Source organism: Trichosurus vulpecula, chromosome 4, assembly GCF_011100635.1.
Source record: "Trichosurus vulpecula isolate mTriVul1 chromosome 4, mTriVul1.pri, whole genome shotgun sequence".
In the NCBI taxonomy this organism is placed as follows: Eukaryota; Metazoa; Chordata; class Mammalia; order Diprotodontia; family Phalangeridae; genus Trichosurus; species Trichosurus vulpecula.
The window spans coordinates 305,622,846-305,633,151 of record NC_050576.1 but is presented as its reverse complement, the minus strand read 5'-3'; the positions used below and the strand labels follow the sequence as shown (position 1 = coordinate 305,633,151).

General features: G+C 41.5%; 1 pseudogene; it reads left to right on the top strand.

Moving 5' to 3' along the window:
• Positions 1-5,631: 5,631 nt before the first annotated feature.
• LOC118845596 lies at positions 5,632-6,106 on the top strand (annotated as a pseudogene).
• The last annotated feature ends 4,200 nt before the right edge of the window (positions 6,107-10,306 follow it).

Below are 10,306 nucleotides of genomic sequence, written 5' to 3'. Positions count from 1 at the left end.
GCACAAGATTAAAATGATAAGACCGGGGGTCAAAGTCTTCATCACCTCACTCTTGCACTATTTCAATAGGCTTCTGGTTCATCTCCCTGCTACAAATTGTTCCTCACTCCAGAAAAACCTCTATTCATCTGTCAAGGTATTCTTCCTAAAAAGCAGGTCAGTCCATAACACATTCCCCCTCCCCATACCATCAGTGGCTCCCTAGTGCTTCCAGGATCAAATATAAGATCCTCTGGCATTCAAAGTCCATTATAACCTTCCTCCCCTACCTTTCCAATCTTCTTATACCTTATATCCCACCCACCCCACATACTCTATGATCCAATAACTTTGGTTTCCTCAAACAAGGCACCCCATCTCTTAACTCTGGATAGTTTTGCTGGCTGTTCTCTGTGCCTGGAATGATCTTCTTCCTCATTTCCACCTCCTAACTTCCCTGACTTTTTTCAAATCTCAGCTAAAATCTCACCTTCTATAGGAAACTTTTTAGAAATCTCTCTTAATTCAAGTTTTTTTCCTTTATTGATTATCTCCAATTTATCTTGTGTATAGATTGGTTGTATACAGTTGTTTTATGCATTGTCTCCCCCATTGGCCTCTGAGCTCCTTGAGAGCAGGGGTTGTCTTCTGCCTTTCTTTCTATTTTTTTTTTTTTTGCTTAGACACAGTGCCTGGCACATAGTAGGTGCTTAATGGACTAATTGTTTAACAATAAATTAGATGTTTATTAATTGGCTGTCACTTCTAAGACCATGAGATTTAGAGGTCAAGGTGACTTATGGTCCTAGAAGTGACAGTCATTAATTAATAAACAGATTTTTAATTAAACAGATAATTAGTTAATAAACGATCAAAAAAATTTCATGTGGAAGATAGTGCTTGAGTGGCTTCTTGAAGAAAGAAAGGGATTCTTTGAGGTGAAAGTGAAGAGGGAATGAATTCTAGCCATGTGGGAAAGTTAGCAAAGGGGCACAGAGATAGAATGGCATTGGGGAGGAATAAGGAGAGAGCCAGTTTGGCTGAATCACAGAATCATGGCAGGGGAATAATGTACAATGGGCCTGGAAAGATGGGCTGGTACCAGACTGCGAAAAGCTTTGAGAGATAAACGGAGGTATTTTATCCTACAAGCAATAGGGAGCCACTGGAATTGACTGATTAGGGGCATGAGGTGAGCAGATCTACATTTAGGGAAAATCACTTTCACTGCTGTGTGGTGGATACACTGGAGCAAGAGAGACTTGGGACAGAGAGACCAATTAAGAGGTTGTTGCAGTAATCTAAGCAGAAGAAAATGAGGGTCTGAAGTATGGTGGCTCCAGAGTGGAAAAAAGAGAATAGGGCTCAAAAAAGCCTGGTAGAATACCCATAGTTAGGGGGCATGCAATGGATGATGAACCAACAAAGGAGACTGAATGAGAAGGAGTAGTCAGACAGGAAGGAGGAGAACAAGAGAGAGCAGGGTCATGAAAACACAAAGGGAAGAGAGTACGCAGGAGGAAAGGATGGTCAGCAGTGACCAATGTAACAAAGGATCAAGAAGGATGCAGACTAAGAAAAGTCCACTAGCTATAGCCATCAAGAGAGTGTTGGTAGCTTTAGAGACATCAGTTTCAGTCTGTTGAGCAATGAGATCAGACTGCAGAGGGTTAAGGAGTGAGTGAAAGAAAAAGTAGAAGAAACAAGAATAGACCATTTCCCCTAGGAATTGCCTATAATTATTGATATTTGGCATAAAGATTTTTTTCCCCAGTTGATGGTTTCCTTTCTAATTATCATTGCATTTTGTTTGTATAAAAGCTTTTCAATTTCCTTTAATCAAAAATTATCTTTTAATCTTTTGTAATCATCTCTGTCCTGTATCCTGTTAATCATTTCCTCTCCAGCCATAGCTATATCAGGTGCCCAATTGGGTTCTCTGCTAATTTTTTCTTTTAATGGTATGATCATTAATAACCAGGTCATGTATCTAAGTCTATTTCTATATCCATTTGACAGCGAAAAGTTCTCCAGCTTTCCAGTACTTGGATATTCTGTTTGAATTATATTTTTATATAGAATTAGATGTTTTATATAAATGCTCCTGTGTTTTTCATCTTTGCATATCATGTGGTTTAAGCAAACTCAAAATATGAAAATACAAATTTATAAGAAAGGCATATTGAGAGGGGCAATTATTTGCTTAAAAATGATTCACAGCAGAGTTCCATTACTTTAAATACTTATCTCTCCTAACACACTTAAAAAAGAATAGATTTTTTAAAAAAGTCAACTTAGGTGTAACTTTCCAGGAATACATCTTTTATATATCATAAGGTATCTCTGTAACTAGGGCAGCTGAGTGGCACAGTGGAGAGAGCACGGGGCGTGGAGTCAGAAAGACTCATCTTCCTGAGTTCAAATCTGGCCTCAGACACTTAGTTGCTGTATGACCCTGGGCAAGTCACTTCACCCTGTTTTTCTCAGTGTCCTCATCTGTAAAAGAATCTGGAGAAAGAAATGGAGTAAATCCCAAATTGGTTCACAAAGAGTCAGACACAATTGAAACAACTGAACAATAACACCTCTGTCCTCAACTTGATGGTGAACTCAGAACTGGGACTGTGATTGGGGATTATAGCTCGTCTATCTTGAGCCCACGATTTGTGTGACTTTGGATAACTCACACAGCCTCTCCTGGCCTCAGTTTCCTCACCTGTAAAATGAAGGGGTTGAATTAAATGACTTCTAACTTCCTTTCCAGTTCCAAATCTATGATCCTACAACTCCCCTAAGTGCCTAGTACAGAGCTATGGCAAACAAATATTTGTGATTCCTAATTTCAGACCTCAAAGCAATAGACTACATATAGATTTGCCCAGATGCTGAACTGTTTAAGAGGGTCAGATATTCATCATGGAAGGCTGCCTCTTTAAAATGTCACCGGGGGATTGAAAAAAGGTAGAAAGAGGAAGGAAACAATAGTTTAAATTTACTCTTCATCTTTTGTCTGTAACTGAAGGACCCAAGGCAGGGTGCGTAAATTCTCTGGTTTGTTTATTTCTTTGCTTCGGGCACCTTTCCTGTGGAGTTTTGGCCCTTGGCGATTTTTGACTACAAACAACTCTAAACACAGGTGTTGGCCACAGAAATGCTGCACAGGATGCAGAAATGCCAAGATCCCCACTCCCCCAGGAATGCCTGTCTCCCGTGGTTAGCTGGGTTAAAGAATAAAACTGCCATACAATCCTCTACTTTTCCCAACAGGGAAGCTGGGATTGATGTGCAGAATAGTCTCTCTGTTCCCCTCAAAAAAAATAGTCTCTCTGCTTTCCTCTCCTCCTTCTCTTCCTCTTCTTCTCCCATCCCACTAGGGAAGAAAGTCCATAAAATTGGTATCTTCGTCTTAATGATATTGCCTAACCCAAACAGGGGAAGAAATTGACAAGGGACCATGCACATTCTACACTGGCCTGGAAGAGCCTTATTTTTTCCTCAGACCCCGCCCCGCCCCTTATCTAATGTGTATTCAGATTGGGACAGGAAGGAGGTTTGACACCATGTTTGCCTAACACAGCATAAAGGTTATATCTACCATAAAATGGAAGCGTGGATTTTTTTTGTCATTGTTGCTGTCAGGGGACAAATATTTTCCATAACAGTTCTGCATATTAAAAAAAACACACAACACAGAGAGACCTACAGTGGAAGCATTGTATTTTCATCTGTCTGTGAGATTTGTGTATGGAACACCAATTTTCTATACAGACATAATTGTGTACACATTGCCATAGTAAAGCAAGAATAGGTACAGTGTGTGGGATGGTGAATTTTAAGAAATTTAACAAAGGGGGAAAAATCAGATGAAAAATGGGTGAACTCTAGCAATCGGTGAAGTTATTTTTATTTGCTTTTCTGCATATACCCAGAACTACTATTTCCTGTGAATGCTCGGTGTGAAAATGCAAACTTAGTTGATTTGGAGACTGGTTTTGGTTCTTCCCGCCCCCTCCCCCACTTCTTTTTAATAGGCCATATTCTTAAAGAAGAGCTCCCCGGGTTGGGTAGTTGCAGAATGGTAATGATGTTAGTTTATTAAAGCTGCCTCCCAGAGGATGCTGGGTAAAGCCTGGTGTCAGCAAGCAGTCCAGCATCCTCTACTTAACAGTATCAAGAGGCTCAGGGTATTTCTGCTCATGGCTCTGCTGACAGTTGCCCCTGTGAGAGAAAGAAAAATATGTCCAGCAAAATTGTCTTTGGTCGAAAATGAACAAATCTGTTTGGAGTCATGAGTACCTAGTTAGCAGAGTTCAGCAGTGGGGCAGACCACAGTTGTTTAGGGTTTCTCTCGCTGTTGTCAATGGGAATTACTCTAGTATAAATTGGCTGTAGGGGACAAATTAATCAACCAAGAGGTTTAAAGATTTTTAGCGTTCGGCTTTACTGACATCCACTCCGACTTTCTGATTTAAATGAGGAAATAAACGACAGTTCTCACTTACCTTTCCCTTAAGTCTGGTGCTGCAAGATTTTTCTTTTTTCTCCCCTTTCCTTTTCAGAGAGGACACAAAAGCCTAGATCAAGAGTGGCCATGCTATATGGCCTCAGGATTCTAGTGTGCTGTCTAGATGTTACCGATCTAACATCTACTTCCTTCCCCTGGGAGGTCTGTCTCAACTCTGGACCTCTGCACAAGGTCTGGACCTGGCTCAGTCCTGGGAGGGCCCATCTTCTAATAATTTCCTCATACAATTTGGTTCATTACATCTCCTGCCCTAATGTACTGAGGAAGATTTGCTTGTACCTTAGGTTGTGGCTCATGCCTAGGATTTCCCCGAAGTGAGGAGTAGAAAGGTATTCAAAATACAATATTAATTTCAGGTGTAGGATGGTATTTATTTCTTATACACAAAAGGATTGCTCAAATATACAAAAGATTCATTGATAAAACTTAAACAATCGCTAACTTGTAAGTGCTATAAAAATCTCCAAGGATGTTGAGTTGTCCACATTTGAATATGAAACCCTTTGTGTAACTACTGAGTAGATTTCACCTCAGTTCTGCACTGTCCCTCTCATATCAGACATCTTCCGACAAGATTGACCAGGGTTCATCCTCCTGGTGGTGGCCATCTTCTCAAAAAAGCACTAAAGTGGTTATCAGGGAGTTTTCACCCGTCCCCATTCAGCTTTGATCAAAGGATGGAGACTCTCCAAACCTCTTAGACAAATAAGGTCATCTCCAAGCTTGGACACAATCATCTCAAGAACAGCATTTAGCCACCTTGACTCAAGAAAGAGTGCTGGGCATGTATGAATTGATTAATAAATATTTGATCATGCCTTCACTTTTAATTTAAGAAATAACAAACATAGAAAAAAAGGCAGCCCCAGATTCAAACTCAGGCTCTTCCAGGTAGGACATGTACTTTACTTGCCATGTATCTGACCATTTCTGCTGGAATGAGAGAAAGCCCACCCTTTCCCCACTTTAAGGGGGAAATCCCAGAGTTATATGATGTTACCTGGAGGGTCAAAGGAACAGAGCTAGCTAAGGGTAGCTTTTATAAAGGTCCACTTTGGGTCTCTTGTCTGGGCCACTCCAGTGTGCACCTTCCATCCCATGCCCCTGCTGAACCAAGCATACTAGACATGGTGCCCCCGTGGGTTCCTGCAGTCAGTTTCATGCTGTTCCTGAGCATTGGCAGCATTGGGATCCTGGATCATGAGCCATGAGGTTCCAATATGGTATGCAACTCTGGAGCAGCCTTCATGGCATCCGCCCTACTGGATACTGGGTCCTGTCTTGGGGATGTTGTACACAGCTATGGGGCATGGCCCCTACCTGGTTTGGAAAGACCTAGGAGTCAACATGGAGAAGGCCCTGGTGCCCCTGGGACTCTATGTGGGGCAGCTAGCTCTCAGCTCACCAGATGGGCTGGGGCCTGGGGAGATCATCCTGACCAGTGGGGCTGCAGCAGCCGCCATCGTGTCCTGGTACCAAGTGAGCCCAACAGCCACCTGCTTCATGTACCCTTGTCTGGCCTGGATGGTGACAGCCACGACCCTGAATTACTGTGTCTGGAGGGATAACAAAGACAAAAAGCATTGCCCTGATGCTGAATAAAGCTCTGGGGTTTCTGTTTGAGATGGGTCTCAGAATGGAGATGAGGGTGTTGCTAAACACCCTCATTTGGAAGTCTTCTCCTTAAATGGGTCAACTTGGCAAAGAAACAACATATTCCTTCTATAGGTGGGGGCCACTCAAAAGGTGGCATCTCATCTTAAAATTCCCTATTGGTATCTCAAGATATATGAATATTGAGCTGTGACTAGTTCCAGGAGACCCTCGCCTCCACCATAAAACAGCCCTTGTGTCTGTCAACAATAGAGCCGAGCCAAGCTTGGTCCCACCATGTTGGTCATACTGTAGTGGCTCATGGCCCCAACTTTTATATGCAAATAAATTTTTCAACAACTTAAAAAAAGGTCCACTTTGGCATTTCTATCTCAGTAGCCCATGAGGGGGTTGCTTATTCATCTCAAAGCACAAGACCTTCATCACTGGGTCACACATGTCAGGAAAGCAGCCAGGATAGACTTCTGGCAAAACTCCCAACTCTCCCCACCCCATTACTGAGGGAACCTTGTGTTTGCTCTGAGCAGCAGCCTTTGACTAGCCTAGTGTTCTGGAAAGATTACTCACCTCTCTGCTTTAACTACTTTCCTGGTCTTTCTCTTCTCTTAATCCTACACTAGATTACCCAGAGAACTCCCTATAGCTCACACTTGGCTTGGTAGAATCTACCAATCCTGACTCTGGCTACTTATTAAATTGCTTTATGTACTTTGATCCAATTACCTATTCTGTAGGATCATGGCTTTAGAGCTAGAAGGAAGTGACTTAGCCACAGCCACATTCCTAATAAAAGTAGCAGAAATAGGTTTGAAACCCAGGTTTTTAAACTCCAAATCCACTATACCTTATTTACCTTATTTTTTTTTTGTCTGAAATCCCACCTACGGTGAGATGAATGAGAGAGAAATCAGAGGAAAGGAATAAAAAATCGATAAAATGCTTTGGGTTTCTTATAGATAATAAAATTAATAATAGTTTACATTTCCATACCACTTGAAACCCTACAAGCGCTTCTTTTATAATCCTATGACGTGAGTAGTATAAGCTTTATCATTCCCATTTTACAAATGAGGAAACTGAGACTCAGAAAGGTTAAGTGACTCGTCTAAGGTCGCAGAGCTTGGAAGCATTGGGAGACTAGACTTGAATCCAGTTTGAGATTTCTGTAGTTATGTCTCTGTCCATCTGTCTATTTATATCTTTTTATCATTTATTTATTTGTTCATTCATTTATCTATGTGTATTTACTTAAGTATGTGTGTATGTATGTATATATTTGCCAGAACCTGTGTTTTCATTAGAGTAGAGGGCTTCCTTTCATCAGTGCAGATCAATACTCTCTCTGCAACTTAGAGTCTGGCAAACTGAGGTTCAGTGCCTTGCACAGGGACCCCCAGCCAACGTACATCAGAGGTCTTCCTGACTCTGAGTCAGACTTTGTATCCACCAAGCCACATTGTCTCTCCTATATTATTGTATAAGGTATCACTACACAACCTAGAATTTTGCTTCTGCCAACTGATCTACCATTGTCACCCCTGTGTCGGAGATCCTTTGTGATTCCTGCATGCTGGTATTAGAAGCATCAGTGTCTCTATACTTTCTGTTTGGCAAAGAGGGAATACGGCAAGTTTCTATCCATAACCAAGCCATACGGCATCAGAATTACACATTTCTGTTTCTGCCTTCTAGTTCTGTGTACAAGCGTCAACTCCACTTCACCACTGACTGAGCAGTCTTCTATTCATTTTAACTCATCGCATGCAATATTTGCTTTATCAAGAACAACAGACTCTCTGAAAGTTTTGAGCTGATTCACGGTATCCGTGTTACCCGGCCCCAAGTACACGATTGTACAGTGCTAATGTGGTATCCTATGCACATGCTGGGTTGCAAAGCTGCCAGTCCCACTAATGAATTTAATTTTTTTTCTTGGCAACTCAGCCAATCAGGTGACCATACCTTGGAGCCAATTAGTATTTTTTTTTCCTTCAGAGCCAGGTGCAGAGCTGCCAAACAACATCTGCGAACAACTCTCATGCTCTAGTGGAAACTGTGTATGCTCAGCTTTCTATGAAGACGTTTTTCACTTGACACAGAGTCATCCTTGGTCTTGTTCTCCACCCACTTCATTAAGCACACACTCCTACATGTGTTGCTGATTCGATCTGCTTTCAGAGCAAGATTGTGCCTGGGGCTTCCTTTCTCAGTGCACATCTCCATGTGGGTGTTTATGATGCCTCTCCTCTGGAGAGTGCAGCCGTACAGCCTCAATGCAGAGGTATTTCTTTGCACAGACCTTCGTCTAGTTATGATGCTTCCAGTCCTGCATTTATTACCCAAATAAGCCAATAAATATTTCCGTGGAAGTTTTGTTGTGGAAAAAAAGCTGTGTTTGGAGACTTTGAAACATTTCTTAAGGCAGTGCCACCAAAATGTACAAGAATCACATTCTTTAGAGACCCGTCCTCATTCTTATCCATCCGTAAGAAGTCTTCACTTGACTCAGCAATCACCAAACTCTCATCCTGTATCTCTTTTATCTTTCACAGCAAAAGCTCCTAGAGGAAATCCTCTTGATGAAGAGGGAACTGTTCTCCTTGACAAGCCCAACCCCTCTACTTGAACTCATTCTTTCCAATGCCCATTCAATCCTCCTCTGAGTTCCTCTCATCTTCAATCTCTCCTTATCCACTGGCTCCTTCATTGCCACCTATGAACGTGCCCAAGCCTCCCCCATCCTTAAAATACCCTACAACCACTTGACCCTACTCTCTTCTCAAGTTATTGCCCTGCATTTCTTCCCCCCATTACAGCCAAGCTTCTAGAAAGGATCATCTCCATTTCCTCACTTCTCAACACCCTTGCAACCTAGCTTCTGACCTCCCTACTCAACTGAAACTACTGTCTCCAAGGTAACCAAAGATCTGCTAATTGCTAAATCCAATTGCCTTTCTCAGTCCTCAAATTATTTGAGCTCCCTGCAGCTCACTGTCAACCACTCCTTCCTCCTGGATATCTTCCCCTTTCTTGCCTTTCATGCTATTGTTCTCTCTTGATTTTTCTCCTACATTCATGTCGACCTCTTCTCAGACTCCTTTGCCGGTACATTGTATTTCGAGTAGCATTTGCTTATGTAGACTGGGCTGGTCTTTCAAAAAGTAGAAACCACACAGGGGGATCACTTTAATTTGCATCTGTTGCTTTGCCTGATTAAACTCCACTGAGCAAGATGCCCCTTTCAAAAGAAGCTTATCACTTCTAAACTCAACACCTTGCTGCTAACTCAAGGCTAGACTGACTCTATCTCCCTTAACCTCCTCTCCCCTCCGTTTGGAGGGGAGAGTTCCAAACCGCTCCCGACGTCTTCCTTTATAGAGGCAAAAACTGGACTCTCAGATCACTCCACTTTTCATCTATTGCCCTGCCTGGTTTCAGCTCCACAGAACAAGTAGCAGTACCCCCGTCCTATTCCCCCTTAACCCTTCCCCTGCCCCTTTCCTGCCTTCTTTTGTGTGTTGTCTCACCCTTTTGACTATAAGCTCATTGAGGACTTATTCATTAATTATATGCATAATTATACTATATATATTAATTATAGCCCTGTATTTTATTAATTATATCCCTAGCACAGTGCCTGGCATATAGTAGACACTTAATAAATGTTTATTGGATTGGATAGGATAATTCTGGGGCAATTCAGAATAGGTCTTCATAATAATCAAGAACAGCAATGAGAATATTAAGTCCACAGTAGATAATGGTAGTTCTTTTAAAAAATATTTCCCCCCAATTACATGTAAAAACAAATTTTAATATTCCCTAGTTGTTTTAAAGTTTCGAGTTTCAAATTCTATCCCTTTCCCTCCCCTCTCCCCTTCCTAAGCTGGTAAGCAATCTGATATAGGTTATACATGTGCAATCATGTAAAACATTTCCCATGTTGATCATTTTGTGGAAGACCCAAACCAAAAAAAAAGTAGAGAGAGAAAGAACAAAAGGAAGAGAGAAAAATAGAATGAAAAGAAAGAAGGGAAGGGAAGGAAGGAAGGAAGGAAGAAAGAAAGAAAGAAAGAAAGAAAGAAAGAAAGAAAGAAAGAAAGAAAGAAAGAAAGAAAGAAAGAAAGGAAGGAAGGAAGGAAGGAAGGAAAGAAGGGAGGTAGGAAAGAAAGAAAGAGAAAGAAAGAA